Here is a 17,533-nt window from a genome sequence, read left to right on the forward strand (position 1 = left end):
ATGTTTATCCCACTGTTTAGTAAAGTTTTTTGCCAAAGTTTTCGCTGTCTTTTTTTAATGTGATGAATCTCATTCTTTTGTAGATAGCTCAGAATGGGCTATGAATAGTATAGTCCCAGAGTTCTAGCATGTTTATTTCTGTAATAGACTTTGTAGTAATAAGGATACTTGACTGGATATAAAATCCTTAGTTTACACTTTCATTCCTTGGGTTTCTCGAAAAAGATGCTACACTGTTACCTCACTTTGACTGTTGCCCTTTGGAAATCTGATGCCAGCCTTACTTTCTGTCCTGTGTAAGAGGCTTAGTGTCTTTTGTCTGGAGGACCCAAAGATTTTTTTCCTTACTTCCTTTTGAAGTTTTACTAGGCTATATTTTGGAGTTTATTATTCTGAGTTTTTCCAAGTATATAGTAGGTTGTTGCCAGAATTAATGTATCTTGTACTTCCTCCTGCTCACCACAACATACAAATACATATTTGTTTTTGTTTTGGAAATACTCTATAAATTATAGTTTTAAATATTTGTTCCTTTATTTTGCTTTTATTCTTCAGAGTTTTCAGTTATACATATGTTATAGCTTCTTTAAAGGTATATGTTAATAATGTTTTTCTCCAATCATTTTTTTCTTCTGTAGTTTTATTCTCTTGGCTGACCTTCTCTTGTTCCTTATTTTCCTTTATATTTTTACTTGAATCCAACCTTCCTTTTTATTACTTTTTGTTTGGCCCTGCCAGTGTGTGGAATCTTAGTGCAACATGTGGGTGAGATCTTAGTTCCCCGACCAGGGATCAAACCCACGCCCCTTGCATTGAAAGCATGGAGTCTTAACCACTGGACCACCAGGGAAGTCCCTTTATTACATATTTTAAAAGTGATTTGTCTTTTTCTCCATTTTCCCCCCCTGCCTGAGCATGCTCAGTTCTTGTTTCATATCTTGTGTTTTGACCATTTCTATTTTTGATTTTTGGTTCAAGATTTAAAAAAAATATGTAAAAGGCTGTTACAGATTCATTTTGGAATATTATTTTACAGTTTTCTGTTTGTGGATTTTTTTTCCTTTGGTGAGAATTTTCGTTAACTGGAGTGTTTGGACTTGGAATGTCTGTGTTCTTACACTAGCTTTTAAAATTAGTGTTGTCTGCTATTTCTGTTCATTTCATGGCTCAGCATTACAAGTTGTATGTAGATGGGGTGAGGGATTTGCTTAGTTTATAAGGTTTTCAGTTCACGAGATCGCATTTTTGTTGGTATGGTGAAGTATAATTTCTTTAATCTACAAGTTTTTTGTTTTGTTTGTTGTGTTTTTGGTCTGTGAGGGGGAAGGGGTAGGTATATTGTACAGTTTTTGAAATTCTTTTTTGTTCTTGCAGAATACTTAATTTCTACCCTTTGCTTCCTTCTTTTCCCTTCACCACCAATCCTCTAAGGGATACCCAATCCAAATTATTTCACTGTCTCCCAGAACTGTTGCCTTCCTGGGACTGCCATCTTTGATCCTGCATACTTTAAGTCCTCCTTTTCTATTCTTTAGTAGCCAGTGATCTGATCTACCCTTGTCTCAGACGCCTTTTCTCAATATTTTCTATTCGCTGATAGCAACAATTATTTGTATTTACTGAAACAAGGGTTCAGGCTAACATTTTAACACCTATTGTGTGTACTTATTATCTGATTTGTTCTTAAGCCGTTGTAACATGTAGGTATTACTATGCCTGTTTTACTTTGATGAAACTGAAGCTTAGAAAAGTTAATTAATTGTATTCAATAAACATTGAGTGCCTACTATATCTAAGGTTGTTTCCTATATGCTAAATGTGGAGTCATAAATAAAACTTATACTAATACAGAGATTTTTAAAAAGACATAATGATCTTGATAATTATAAAATGTAGAATTGCTTGGTTATGTTGTTTGTTACATATATTTTAAATAGGTAGAGAAACACATTAACCAGAATTTGCAAAATAGACAAAAAAATAGAAATCACCTGCATAATCTGCTATCCTTTCCTGAAAAAATATTGTAATTCATATCTACTTCCTTGATAGTTACTTGGCATCTAATATTTATTGCCACAAGTTTATTTACTATTTCAATCATATGTCTAAGTGACATATGACAGTTTCTTTTTTATGTACAAAACAAAATGTAGTTGTATTGCATATTGTAAAGCAGATCTTTTTTAGATACCACATGGCTGTGTTGTAGTAAATAGATTAAATAAAAGTGAACCTTTTTGGTTGGGTCTTAATGATATTGCATGATGGAAAGTATCTATATTGAGATTATGTTTATATCTGTATTCTTGTTTATAGAAAAAGGATCTTCATTCTAACTTTGCTCTGAAGTCATATGTGATGGGCTACTGTGGGGCTGGACAGTTTCCACCAATAATATAATATATCCTAATATATTGATAATGTAATGAGTAGATATCATTCTACTCTAAGGAAAAGAATAAAAGGAACAGAAAATGATAAACTTGGAGTGCACATACAAATTTCTCTTTTGTAAAATAATTCATTTACACTTGGAAACTTGATTAAGTAATTTGGGTTGTTTGCTGTGATATTTTGCTTACTGTAATGCCTTTTTTAAGGAGGTATCCATGACCTGAATGTTAACTGAATATTTTCCATATGGAAGTGATTGGAGATAGGACACATGGGACTAGAGACTGAGAACTTTCTGAGTACAGAGCTGTGCAGCCAAGTTTTACTTTCTGTGGCCTATTCCCAAATATTTATGCATAGAAAGGTTTCAAGTCATCTTATTAGTTATCCCATTGGAAAGTTTGGAATCTGCTGTATATTTTCTTAAATACATAAGCTTATTATTATGCCACGGTTATGTACATTGGTGTATATTATTTCTTTTCTTAGTGCTAGATAAAATTTGTTAAAACAGGTTTTGGTGCTTGAGAAAATGTATGTTTCCAGATTTTACTCATTTGTATAAAGATTATTATTAAAGATAAAATAGAAGACAATTCAAAACTTTTGTAAAATGACCATTAAAGACAAATTAAATGATAGGTTAAAAAGATCATTGTTACAATTCTTTCAATTATGAATGAAAACTACATAATTGTTTAGTAATTATAAATGTCCACTGTGGTCATATTTAAAGGAAGACCAAACACTACTTTTAGTTAGTTCCTGATTTAAAAATTATTATTTTGACAAATTTTGTTAAAAGTATTAGAAATACACACACACACCCCCCCCATATATGCTTGTTTCTATTCAGTTATTATGAACTTATATTTTCTGTAGTTATAAACTTAACATTAAAGGAAAAATATACCTTATGAACTAGTATCATTTGATTTTACTTCTCACCTTTACTGTTAGTTTCTTGTTTTTAAAGAAATTTGTGAGGTCTTACTTTTATACCTGATTTAAATAGGAACTTTAAATATTTGACTGTTTAACCATAAAGTATTTGTCCATCAGGGAATATATTAATGTGTATTTTGTTTATATTGTCTTGTTCTCGATTTTCTAAGGTCTGCTTTTTCTGTATAATCCCCTAGCATTTGGTGGTGTGGTCTAGTATGGTCTAGCCTGTGTGAAGGGAGAGTCATGTACCCATAGGATAAATACTATTTGTTAGAGCATCAATTTTACTTGAAGAGTTGGAAAAAGGGAACATTAGGCAATTTAACTGTTAGGTAATTAGAAGGTTATTTATATAATAGAATGAATTCACAAATAATACAAAGTTGAATGCAAAATGTGTGTTAATTTTTAATGTGAGTCAAGTATTCCAAACAATTTGGCTTTCATGTAGGCTGTTTCAGACTGTACTTTTCATTGTCACAGGTTAGATGGAGCTGAAGAGTAGGGGGGATAAGATCGTTATATGTTTTTTACTTTTACCTTTGGTGGTTTTTTGCTAAACTGAAATGTGAGAAGTATTGTCCTGAGGTATTTACCCCTAACTCTTCAGCTGCCTCTGGATACCTTCTTGGTGCCTAGGATACCTTCCTAGGAAATCAGTTTGCCAGCATCTGCTTATCAGGACAAGGCCTGTTTCTGGGTTGGTAGTATAATACCTAAAGGCTTTCTTATCTTGAGGTATATCATCAGCAGAAGTTTGTCTTCCTTTCTGTAGATCTTTAGAATTTTAATCTTAGCCCTTAGGTAGTGGTTTCAGTCTTTTTTGGTATTTTTATTGTCATTACTATGTTTAATTTTGTTAACTAGAATCTACATTTTCTTCTTTTCTGTCCATTTAGTTGGGCTTTACACTTTTCTTTGCAAAAATCTTGTGTCCTGAGGTAAATTTGCATCTGAGCATTTAATAATTAAACAAATTACCATTGTGAGTGGATTTATTTTATATGAATAGTGTGCCACAACTAAATTGTACTCCAGTTGATTTTTCCTTTTTGTGGAGCTTTTACAGTGTTGATAGTATTTTTGTTTGCCTGCTCCCCCATATGTATAGCTAAGTAATTACCAAAAGTGTTTTTTGCCATATTTATTCTATAATTGCTACTGTGCAATTGAACTGCAAAAGGACGTTCTCACAGTGGTTATATGTCACTGCAATAAAGTGGTCAATTGAGACTTGTATTGATTTAAGGAGTATGAAGGTGGTAGTGAAAGATATAAGACCCAGGCTTAATGAGAAGTATGTTGTAAAAATTGGCAATTGACAAGAACTATGAGGAATTTAGAAGTACTTTTAAGGTTTGTGGAAATGTTGAAGAAAAGTGATGAGAGCATAACTTTATAAAGGTGTAATTGTGTAGTGAAAAGGATTATAAAAATGCAGGTAAGTTGTACTGAAACTTATGTTTTGTAATGTTTTAATAACTGGGGCAAATAAGATATTTTAAAAGTATCATGAGTTTCCTTTTAAATTTGTTCGTAGTTTCTATGAGACTGTCATCAGAACATTGAGGGATTCCTTTCAAACTGTTTGAGGCATTGTGGAAGCATTCCTTTGCAGTTTTGTAGCAATCAGGCAAGAAGCTTGAGAGGATAAGTGCTGAGTGCTGTGTCTTCTTTGTTCAAGAAATAGAAATGCAGCATGAGATTTTTAAAGTAAAATTTTACATCTTTTACAAAAAATTAAGATAGTGTGAAGTTTTTTGAAGATATGTGAAGGATAAAATAGGATTTAGTTCTCTATAAGGTAGGGATAAACTGTCGATTTGGATTGTGTTGATTTGTGAAATATTGTAATTAGGGTAAATTGGGTGGGTGATGGGCAGTTTGAGAAGTGATTGCTAATGCTTTGTTGTTTTTTTTTTCCCGGTGAAGATACTTTATTTTTCATAAAAATATAATTGTACAATGCTCTTCAGAGAAAGAAAAATTCCTTCAATGCCCCCAAATACCATGTGATTTAGTAGTAATTTTCCTCTCCTTTAACACTAAAAATGTAATTGATAATGTGCAACTGATTTCTTGTGAAACATCGCATTTACGTTTTTAAATTTTATTTGCCTTTATTTTAACTAAAGGTAAGTCTGGTTTTAACCTATAGTTTTTGGAATGAGCCAAATCAAGCCTATCAATTCAAAGATGATAAAATAAAATGCTAAATGGTGATGCTGATAAATACTGTCAGTTAGCTGGTAAACAGTGATATGAATTTGCTGCAGCAAGATTCTGATTCAGATATATTAGAAAGATTTTAGATAAAATAGAAAAAAAATTTAAGAACTTCAAGTATATCCTAAAATTTGATCTAGTCAAACTCATTCCATATTATACTCAGTTGCTCTAACATACAACAGATCTATGCTAAATTAATGACAGAAAATTGATGACTGGTCTAAATTCCCCCTTACCTTTCCTTCTTTGGGAAAGGGAAAAAGGAAACATCACTCTGTCTACTCAGAGAGTAAGGAGAACAGCAGAACAGATGAAAGGGGACTGAGCTCACTGACTCTTACACCTGCTTCCGTTCTCTCTCAGCCTGTATGTTGTCCTTATAGGTGAGTGAGAGATGCTAGGATTTCAGCATGCTGCTCCTTAACTGGAATGGGGCAATTATTTAATTTATAATTCAAGATCTGATATCTATGTAACAACTTAAAACTCTTGACTAGCTGAGACCTTGCTTTTTAGATATTTTTCACCAGTCTGGCTCTAACTCTTCCACCTCTAAAATTAAAATAGAAAACAGCAACAAAGAATAACAGAATCCTAAGAAAATATATCATTAGCATTATTCAAATATGCTAGTTTTTCAAATACCAGTTTTTACATAGTTATCATTCATGAGCAATCTGTATTAGATTTATTGCTGACTGAACAATGTGTAGTCACTGAATTCACTGTGCATCTTTTGTTTTAGGGGAAGACTGCTCTGCTTACATCCTTATCATCCTCTCTGGGATTTTTAGTATATTACTAGAAATCATGAAGTTAGATAATTTTCCTAACAAACCTTTGTCTAGTCCTGTAGGTTCTTTAGATTTGGGATGGATCTGTTGGCTCTCTGCTTCAAAGTAGGTCCTAAATGATGATCCTGGTCCTTCTCATAGTGTTTATCTGTCTTATTTTGGTGAGATGTGTGACCTCTGGGGAGGTCTCCTTACATTTAGTAAGTTGATCTTTCTCTTTTAGGTAGATAAGCCAAACTTCTCTTGAGGGAGAGTTTTTTCGCCTGTATGTTCTAAAGTGCCTCTCAAATGAACACTGTTGTTCATTTCAAAAGTTGCCCAAAGTGGGAACTGTAAGTCTTAAGTTGTTCTTAGTGAAAATATACAATTTAGAAAGATAAGTACCTGAATTAGAAGAAGCAGGTGTCTGGCTTGGGAGTGGGTTGACTGATGAAAAAAGTCTGTTTTGTGCAAGTGTTGCTTTTGCACCTTATGTCTTAGAACCACAACTGAATGGTTGGCTACTTTCAAGTAGAAACCTGATAAATCCTGGCTGCTTGGAGGTTTGGAGAGATCTCTACCAGGCCAGACTCGTAGGTAAGGCAACCCAAGACTGAGGAAAGTTATTGTAAGGTTTTGATGAGTCGTCTAAAGTTTGTCCAAAGGATACTCAGCCTCTGAGAATTGTTCAGGGAACTAACCTGTTGGGGCCCTATGCCATTCTGTTCCTCTGAACATTGTCTTAAGAGACTTATATGACAGACCCCCCCCCCCCAACCCCAGCTCAAGACAAATCTGTCTTAGTTTTCAAATCTGATCAAATAATGGTATCATTTAATTTAGAGAGAAGTTAGGTTAAAAAAATAGTTATTGGGTAAATATAATGGAAAAATAAAAGGATATACAGAAGAAACTGTTTATATTTTTAATAAAGAAGGTATACCATTGTAAGTATCAACGTAAAAATTTTTAGATATGTAAGAATATTTGTTTGGAAGACTTTTCTTCAAACGGTTATTGGTTTTTAACAGTCTTAAATTTTTTCTGAGAAACAGGGCCAAGTAGTGTGCCTTAAGGTTTTTATGAATGCCTGTCTTGGCCATACGATTGCTTTTAAAATCAACTTCTGAGTTAGCTGTTAATACTTTTAATATGTGTGAAGTTATACATTTGTGAACCTAACTTGAGCCTATGTAGAGCAGGCATTGGCAAGACTTCATGCAAAACTTTCTCTGCTATTAATAGAAAATCATAAGGAATCCCTTCTCGGTAAAATTTATATTTACATTGAAACTATTCTTAAAACTTATTAATACAAAATAACCAGACATATTTACTTTACCTTTATGCAGTCTATAGAAATAAATTGAAATACATTGTTAGGAGATCCAGATTTTCAAATGAGTGAGTTACAGATCATTAGTACAGTGACCTGGAGTTGTTTAACTGAGAAGTGATTTTTCATCTATTTTTTTTTTTTAAATAAACTTTTAGGGACGTCCCTGGCGGTCCAGTGGTTAAGACTCTGTGCTTCCAAAGCAGGGGGTGTGGGTTCAATCCCTGGTCGGGGAACTAAGGTCCCACATGCTGCAAGGCGTGGCCAAAAAGTAAAAAAAAAAAAAAGAAACTTTTAAAATAATTGAAGTACAGTTTATATACAGAAAAGTATAGGTGAACTTTTCTATACTGATGAACTTTTACAAGGTGAACACACCTTTGTAACCATACCTAGATCAAGGTATCCACTCCTCTGAAGCCTCCCTCTGTCCTGTCCCAGTCAAATAACCCATTCACCCAAAGTTAACTACTGTTCTAACTTTGTGATCAGAGATTAGTTTGGTTTGTTTTTGAATTCAATAGAATAATATATAGGCTTCTTCTCCCCTTCCCGCCACCTGCTTCATACAGCATTGTGTTTGTGAGATGTATCTTAATTTTGTGTATGGCATTAGTTTTCTCATTTTCACTGAGGTGTAGGATACCATTGTATGAATATACTGCAGTTTATTTCTCCCTCCTACTGCTGACAGACATTTGGGTCATGAGTTTTGGGCTCCTTAAATAATGTTACTATGATAAATCTTGTACATATCTTTCTGTGCACAAACATATACATTCCTATTGATTGTATACACAGGAGTTGTATTACTTAGTCATTGGGTATGTGTATTTTCACCTTTAGTAGATATTTCCAAATAGTTTTCCATACTGGTTACACCAATTTCCCTTTCTACCTGCAGTGCATGAGAATGCCATTTGCTGCACATGCTCACTTACATTTGGTATTCTCTGATTTTTCGATTAAAAACTAGTCATTTTGGTGTGTAGTAGATCTTATTGTGTTGTTTATCTGTGTTTTCCTGAGGATTAGTGATGTTGAGTACCTTTTCCATATGTTTATTTGTTTTTGAAATTATTTTTTATGAAGTTTTTTTTTGGTCTTTAGCTTATCTTAAAAATTGGATTGTCTTTTTCTTGGTGATTTAAAGTTTTGTTTTTGTTTTTTAATATTTCATACATGAGTCGTTTGGACATGTGCATTGAGAAGATCTTCTCCTACCCTGTAGCTTTTTCATTTTAAGAACACAACTTTTTAATGAAGTCCAATTTGCTGTGTTTATCTTTGTGTCTTGTTTCAGAAATCTTTGCCCACCTCAAAGTCATGACAGTATTCTCCTGTCATCTCACAGCTTTATTGTTTTAAACTTTATTGTTTAGGTCATACTTTCTTCTTCCCTCCTGTTTCATGGCCTGTGGATGGATGTGATTCATTTGACTGATTTTGATTTTAATGGTAGTAGTGATAGAAAATATACTGGTATGGCTTACTCATAAGAAAATGTTTTTATTTTATTTTTATATATGGCATTATAATTTCTGTATGATAACTTTTATTGCTAGTTAAAATAGATGATTTTTATTTTGTTGATTCTTTAAAAGGAATTTAAAAACTTTTTTTTTTGTCTGACTCTAAAAGAGGCAATCAGTTTTACTATATACTATGTCATGTTCTGTCTTATTTGTTTTGTTTTTGAGGAGTCATAGTGTGATGCCTTAAAGACATTGGGTTGTGCAGTCAATGGCAGCTAATATATTTAAGCAGATGAATGAATCTCTATAAGGTTTGGTTTTGTAATCTATAAAATGGAGAGTAAATAAGGTGATTAAAAAAAGTGTATGTAAGTTTTTTCAAATCTTTGGCAATGTGCCTGACAAACAATAAGAGCACTATAATATTTAGTGCTTTTTTCTTGAATTTTTGAACTTCGTTTTGAAGATTATTTTGACCTGAGACTTGACTGAAAGGACATATACTATGTTTATTATAAAATTATTCACAGCTAACTTTTGTAAGTAGTAAAATTAATTTGTAAGTTTATGCATTTCTTTTTATTATGGGTAAAATCTTAATTTTTTTTTTAGTACCAACATAAGGTGGATTTTAAAATACGTATGTTAATTTTTTAATAAAATAGAATAAATATATATATTAATAAATAAATATTATAAAATGTCTTTCTATTTCATTGGCTCTACTTTAACTCTGTAGATGCTACAGTTACATTGTCTAGCTGCTACTTAAAAGGTGGTAACTAGATACTAGAATGTAGAGCATGGCATTGTATGTTGATGGTTAGGAATAATTTAACATATGGATGCTTTTCTAAGACATTGTTAGCATGCTGTTATCTGATTTGTTATAGAGCTCACTGTTTTTGTAGTCTAGTAACTGCCAATATCTGATAATTCATTAACTTTTCCATATATTACATTTAAACTTTCAATTGTTTATAAGATTAGGAAAAATTTTGTTAATCATTTGCCAAAGTTCAGCACGTGCTTTGGGTTTTAAAGTAGTATGAAAAAACAAATTGCTGTCATGAAAGTGGGATTCCTGCATAGACTTTACAGATTAGAGAGAACTCCGAAGTTGAAAAATTATTCCTGATATATTTATTTTTTTATTATTTAGGGAGTCTCAACGAGATTTTTAAAAGGCTATCAAATATTTGGTAAGTACTTATTCTCCATGTTAAATACTTTGCATGTTACTTAAGTTTACATGTATATTACATTAATGGCATTTTTAATAATAGCCTGTGTAAATTATAATTTATATTTCTTTTAATTTTTACCCCGTATTGGAATTTCTTCTCTTTATATTCTGATCCTCTTCTGATTCTTTCTACACATTGCATCAAGAAAATTCTTCTAGCATGCAGGCTAAGTATTAAAAGAGTTCAAAGAAAGTAGTAGCCTTCATGGGCAGAAACGCTAATACTTTGTGAATGAAACAGGATTTTCCTCACTTGAGATTTTTGTAACAGTTTTTGATTAGCTGTTGATACTAGCACAGATAGCAAGATTCTTCAGCCATCCCTTACTTTACTCCTTACATTAGGTCCAGTTCATCACCATAAGCCAGGGTGAAGACTCCGATCAGACCTTATGCTGTTTCCTATCTGGGCCACTCCAGTTTCTTTGTAATAACATTATAATATGAAAATTTGATAAGTGCCTGTAATTAAGAATTTCATAAACTTTTGATTTCACTAGATAGTGCTTTTACTTTTTTAAATTTTTGAGTGAAAGTGGGAGAATTAATCTCAGAATGTGTTTTACTTCACTATGTAGCATTTTAGAGTTTTGTGTTGTGGTGATTATATAGATGTAACAATGCTTTGGTTGGTTACTCATGATAGATTTAAAAATTATTGGATATACTTCAACAATGAGGGGAAAGTATCAAGTGGCATATGTAGATTTTGATTATTTTAATGTAGTCAATAAAATTTTTTTAAGGATGAATACATTTACTTGATTAGCTAAAGGACATTTCCTAGATACATGAAGAAATATTTAATAATAAGCATTAATTTCTTTTATTATACTTTTTATGTGTTTGAAACAATAAATATTCAACTGAATGATATTTCTAAAATTCTGTAATAATCATAGTTGATGTAAGTATTCAACAAATTATACCACTCTATTTACTGTATATTTATAATAAATGTAACATTTTTAGGAGCAAATGATGTTATAAAAATCTCTTAAACAAAATTTTACTACTTTAAAATGTGCTAACTGATTTCTGGAGATGTATTAAGTGGAAAAAGCAATTTACTGCCCTTTTTTTCCCCCATTGATGCAAATATTTGAGTTAGTTTGAGTGAACCATATTCAGAGTTGTGTAATCATTACTGCTATCTAGTTTTAGACATCGACCCCCCCCGCCCCAGCACCCTAGGCAACCAGTAATATACTTTTTCTATGAATTGCCTATTCTGGACATTTCTTATATATGGAATCATACAATATTTGTCATTTTGTGTCTGGCTTCTTTCACTTAGCATAATATTTTCAAGGTTCACCAATGTGGTAGCGTGTATCATTTATTTTTATGGCTAAAAAACATTCCATTGTATACCACATTTTGTTTATCCATTCATCAGTTGGTGGGTTGTATCTACGTTTAGGCTATTAGGAATGCTTCTGCAGTGATCATTCTTGCGTAAGTTTTTGTGTGCACTTATGCTTTCATTTCCTTTGGGTGTATACTTATAAGGGGCAGAATTGCAGGTTAGTATAGTAACTGTGTATAACTCTGAGGAACTGTCAAAATGGATGCACTGTGTTACAAGCTCACCACAGTGTATGAGGGTTCCAATTTCTCCACACTCTTTCAGACATTGATTGTTACACTGTCAATCTTTTTTGTATTTTAGCCATCCAGATAGATGTGAAATGGTATTTCATTGTGGTTTTGATTTTCATTTCCGTATTGACTAATGATGAGCATTATTTCATGTGCTTATTGACCATTTACATATGTTCTTTGGAGAAATGTCTGTTCATATCCTTTGCCCATTTTTTAATTAGGTTGTCTTTTTATTGTTAAACTGTACATGTTCTTTATATATTCTGGAAACTAGCCCCTTATGAGATAATATGATTTGCAAATACTTTCTCCCATTCTGTGGATTGTCTTTTCACTTTCTTTCTGGTGTCCTTTGAAGCACAAAAGTTTTTAATTTTGATGAAGTCTAATTTATCTCTTTTTTTCTTTTGTTGCTTATGCTTTTGGTGTCATATTGCAAAATTATCTTTAAATAAATATTCATTGATAGTCTAGGTCTGTGACAAGGTTTTAATTATCACAGGACTGTAAAGCATTGACATTTCCTGTGTTTGACAGCCAAAGCCCAAAGGAAGCAATTATCCTTGTATTTGTGCTTCAATTCCTCAGCTAATTGTTTTAAGCAAAACATTATGTTTTGATCCCATGTGTTGCCATGAAAACGTTAGCTGTGTGTGATATGTTTATTGATATTGGTCTCATGAATTCATAGTTAGTTTTTTAGATTGGAGAAGAACTAAGTATTTAGTTTATCGTGGTGTTTATTGCATATTTGATTTCATACCTTAATAAACCATCGCTTTTTAGGCTAAGAGTATTATCAGGGTTCTTTTTAGCTTTCCTGTGAGGAAAAAATAGATTTTGAGAATCTTATTGATTTTAATCTTGTACAGGTTTTTTGTAGCAGTGATATTTTGACGTTTTTGTAAACCTACATATGGAATACATATATTTTTCTTCTGCTTTATTAAGTATGTGCCTTTTTAATTTTTATGGGACCATTTTAGTTTCTTATTTTTTACATTGTGTGGTTTTTTAAATCAACTGGAGGCATATTTCAGGATGTACTGGCCTGTAATGTTGTCTAATTTAGTTTTTTAGAAAAATGGTGTGTAACAATGGAGTGTCACTACTCTTAGTAGATTGGCTTTCTGTGTAAGGGCAAGAGGTTGTAATACAGTATAACAAATATATTTTTATTTGGGGAATTTACTTTTGTATCTTTCATATTATCTAATAGTATTCTGTGTTAACTTCAGGTTAACCAAAGTCTATTTTAATGAAATTTTATAGAGGTAAGATCATTGATATTCTTCTTGTTAGTTGATTTTAAATCATAGTGTCCGTTGGTGAACAGTCCTTAAGTGCCCATTGGATGAGTGATATTGTTCTTTACATTGATGTGTTTATAGTTTGTGTTATACTATCTGTGGACATATTGCAATGGAAAAGGAAATAAAAACTGACATCTCATTCATGGTGGTGTTAATTGTGATAAAAATAAGGAAAAGATTTAGCTGAGAGAGTTACCTCCTCCTATGGTTATATGTCAAATATGGTGATTAAGAGGATTTTGATGATCTATTTATGGCTGAATTAAGGTGAAATGGCTTTTGTGCACTATTCTTTCCCCCTTCCCTTCTCTTGTTCTAAATGCTTACTAACATAATCACTGAATATATATTAATTCTCTTTGAGTATTTATATTTGAAATGAGGTTTTAATATTAGTAGAGACCTCTTTTTCTTACAAGGGTAGGAAGGATTACCCTTCAGTTAAACCACTAATTTGTCACTAAAGTCAGTAAGGCCTGCCTTATTCTACAGGGGGCAGCTTCTCAGCACATGTACTAGAGTTTGCCATTCCGCTGATCCATAATACCTTGGAGATATTGGTCAGGGTTGTATGGATAGAACAATTAAACTGTTCTTCATCAGAGGGGTCTTTCACTACTTTCTTTTTTTTTTTTTTATTAATTTATTTATTTTTGGCTGCGTTGGGTCTTCATTGCTGCGCGTGGGCTTTCTCTAGTTGCGGCGAGCGGGGGCTACTCTTCATTGCAGCAGGTGGGCTTTTCATTGTGGTGGCTTCTCTTGTTGCGGAGCCCTGGCTCTAGGCACACGGGCTTCAGTAGTTGTGGCACGTGGGCTCAGTAGTTGTGGCTCGCGGGCTCTAGAGTGTAGGCTCAGTAGTTGTGGCCCACGGGATTAGTTGCTCCATGGCATGTGGGATCTTCCTGGACCAGGGCTTGAACCTGTGTCCCCTGCATTGGCAGGCGGATTCTTAGCCACTGCGCCACCAGGGAAGTCCCGCTTTCACTACTTTCTAATCTTACTCAGGAAAGCTCAGCTAGACTTGAATTATTCTAAATGTCACACTGTTTTTTGCATAAATGTCTGAAAGTAGTATGTATGACTTTTTTTCTCCCAATACATTTACTGTAGTAACCACATCATGCAGAGAAGTTTTCCTAAAAGCTTTTTCCTTCAGAACTTACTTTTTTTTTTTGAATTTTTGAATTTTATTTTATTTACTTTTTTATACAGTAGGTTCTTATTAGTCATCAATTTTATACACATCAGTGTATACATGTCAATCCCAATCGCCCAATTCATCACACCACCATCCCCACCCAGCCGCGGCTTTCCCCCCTTGGTGTCCGTACGTTTGCAGAACTTACTTTTTAAATGAAAAACTTAATCCAGATTAACTCATATTCAGTCTAGTAGCCATCTTAATTTTATTCTTATTAATATCTAAAATTTCCATTCTCCTGATCTTTCTTCAGAAATTTTGCAGTCTATTAATTCAGGGGTCCCCAGTTCCAGGGCCAGTTAGGAACCGGACCGCACAGCAGGAGGTGAGCGGTGGGCAAGTGAGCGAAGCTTCATCTGCGGCTCCCCATCGCTCGCGTTACCGCCTGAATCACCCTCCCCACCCCCATGGAAAAATTGTTTTCCACAAAACCGGTCCCTGGTGCCAAAAAGGTTGGGGACTGCTGTATTAATCTAAAGAGTTACAGCTGTTCATTTCTTCTGTTTTATCCCCTGTTCGTGGACTGCTTTATTTTGCTAGAGTGATATCAGTTTACTGTCTTGAGAGGTTCCTAGTATAAATTCACATTCCCCCCCCCCCACGCCCCCAGTATAGCCTCAGTGCTTCTTGGTCATCTTTATCTCTTTCTGATCTTCTATTTCATTCCACATTATTAGTTATTTGGAACCTTTCCACTCTCCTCAAATGACCAGTCCTGTCCCTATCTTGCTTATTCTTTCTTCATTTCATATTTTATACTCTTTCTTTCCCCAGTCTAAGTTTACTCAAAGAATAAAATGTTTTCATTTCTTTCGAAAGCTAACATCTATATTCTCAGTCTTATTCCTCCTTTCCTTCACTGGAACCTTGTTATTCTCCCTTTTATGCTCCATGCCGGGTTCTCTGCCTTATCACACTTAATCTTGAAAAATATCTTACTTCTACTCTTTTCCTATCCTTCCCGTTATCACTGAGCTTGTTTGATTTATAGTTGTTGACTCTAGGTGTCCAATTTCTCAACTTTTATTCAACTACCTTTGCAGTTTGACTATTGTTTCTACTAGTGTTCTGCTTCCTCAAATGAAAGTAAACCACTTTTCTTACCTACCCAGATAGACATTGATTAGGTTGATGACAGAATGTTCTGTATCATCCCCAAAATAAGACTGAGTTCCAATTGCTAATCTGTGTCTTTTCTTTTCTCATCCTGTCCTACCTTTTTCAGCATTTGGTATTTTGATTCTCCTTAAATTCACTTCTCCCTTGTGTTCTGTAATACTTTAATGGTTTTTCTACTACCCCTCCAACTAAATGCTTGCTTTCTTTGTTATTGCTTTTTTCCTTTACATACTCCTTACGTATAAACTGGGTTGAAGCTTTGCTCCTCCTCATTATATATCATTTTTAGGAGGTGGTCTCTGCTTTTATTATGTAAATTATCACAAATTTGTGATGACTCACAGATGCCACATTTTCCTTCATTACCTGTTTTACTTGAGTCATTAGGTCTTAAGCACCCCAAAATTAATATTTCTCAAGCTGAAAACATTGCCTCGATATATGCATGGAACTCAGTAAATACTTGTTGAATCAGTGAATAACTCATCTTAGTCTCCCAATCTGTTTAGTCTGTTCTTTTTTTTTTAGATAACAATTTTAACCATTCACCTGTTCTCATATTGCAAGCCTTATAACATCTTTGACCAACTCTTGTCTGTGCTGGTTAATATTAGTTATCGTATTTTGGTCCTAAGCTTAACTAATGAGGCAGATGATATTCCCATTTGCAGATGGTAAAAATAAGGATCACAGAGGTTGTGATTTGCATATAATTTCACAGGTAGTGGTGGAGTTGAAAGTTAACGTCTGATTTCTTATCACATGTTTTCTGGTTTTCACAGAAAACATTCTAATGATAAAAGCAGTGTGATGGTCAAGAAATTATTGTCAGTGTACTATGTGAGTTAAGGTAGAGAAAACAGGAAGGTGGGAATACTTTAAATTGTTATGTGATGAGATGAAGTCCTAATTTGGTGGGAGGAATGAAAATCAAGGATGTGAGAAGTTTGTCCCTCAAGATTAATAGAATTTTGACATCTGGTAATGATGCAGTGATGCCGTTAAAGTATTGAACAATTCCTCAGATAACAATGATAAAATCTGGATAAAATATTGAAAGAAAAACTCTAACTATTTAAAAGCAGCAGAAAATGACCAAAAGGAGACAGAAGTCAGCTGAGAAGTTATCCTTTAAAGCCTGAAACTACAATGTGTAAGAATTGTACATTTGTGGTTTTCTTGCTTTTGGGTGCATCCCAGCCTCCTGTATTTCCAGTAGTACAGGACAGAAGTTAAATCTAGCCAAGTAGCTGGAAATTTATTGAGGAAAATCATAGAAGCAAGTGAACCACTGAAAAGTAAACAAAAACTGATGGAATTTTTTGCCAGCCCACCACCATTACAAGCAATTCTAAAGGAAGTTCATCAGTCTGAAGGGAAATGGCACCAGATTTCAAGTGTTATTACAGGAAGAAGCCAACATCAAAAATAGTGAGTAATTGGGTAATTATAAAAAACTATATACAGTTGACCCTTGAACATTATGGCATTAGGAGCACCGATCCTCCACACTGTTGATAATCTGAATATAACTTTACAGTTGACTCTCTGTTTCTGGGTTCCGCATCTGAGGATTCAACCAACCATGGATTGTGTAGTACATATTTAGTGAAAAAAATCGATGTATAAGGGGACCTGAACAGTTCAAATCTGTGTTGTTTAAGGGTTCGCTGTATACTTTTATTATTAAAAAAAAATTGCTGATTAAAGCAAAACTTATAATACTGTATTTTTGGGTTTGTAATGTATATATGAGAACAACAGCACAAAGTTGGGGGTGTTGCATTTTTGTATTTCTCTGATGTTAATGTTGAGCATCTTTTCATGTGTTATTGACTGTTTGAATATCTTTGGTGAAGTATCTGATCAAGATTTTAAGAATTGACGTATT

General features: G+C 33.4%; 1 protein-coding gene across 7 annotated transcripts in view; it reads left to right on the top strand.

Moving 5' to 3' along the window:
* The window catches only part of FBXW7 (F-box and WD repeat domain containing 7), a 203,252-nt gene that overhangs the window by 49,501 nt on the left and 136,218 nt on the right, over positions 1–17,533 (top strand). For 6 of the 7 annotated variants that reach the window (XM_061192529.1, XM_061192528.1, XM_061192531.1 and 3 more), the window contains exon 2: positions 10,321–10,360. The exons of the other annotated variant lie outside the window; for it this stretch is intronic. The gene's annotated coding sequence lies outside the window, so the exon portion shown is untranslated. The remainder of the gene's footprint in view (positions 1–10,320; positions 10,361–17,533) is intronic. 7 annotated transcript variants of the gene reach the window in all.

Source organism: Eubalaena glacialis, chromosome 5 (genome assembly GCF_028564815.1).
Source record: "Eubalaena glacialis isolate mEubGla1 chromosome 5, mEubGla1.1.hap2.+ XY, whole genome shotgun sequence".
NCBI classification, from domain to species: Eukaryota; Metazoa; Chordata; class Mammalia; order Artiodactyla; family Balaenidae; genus Eubalaena; species Eubalaena glacialis.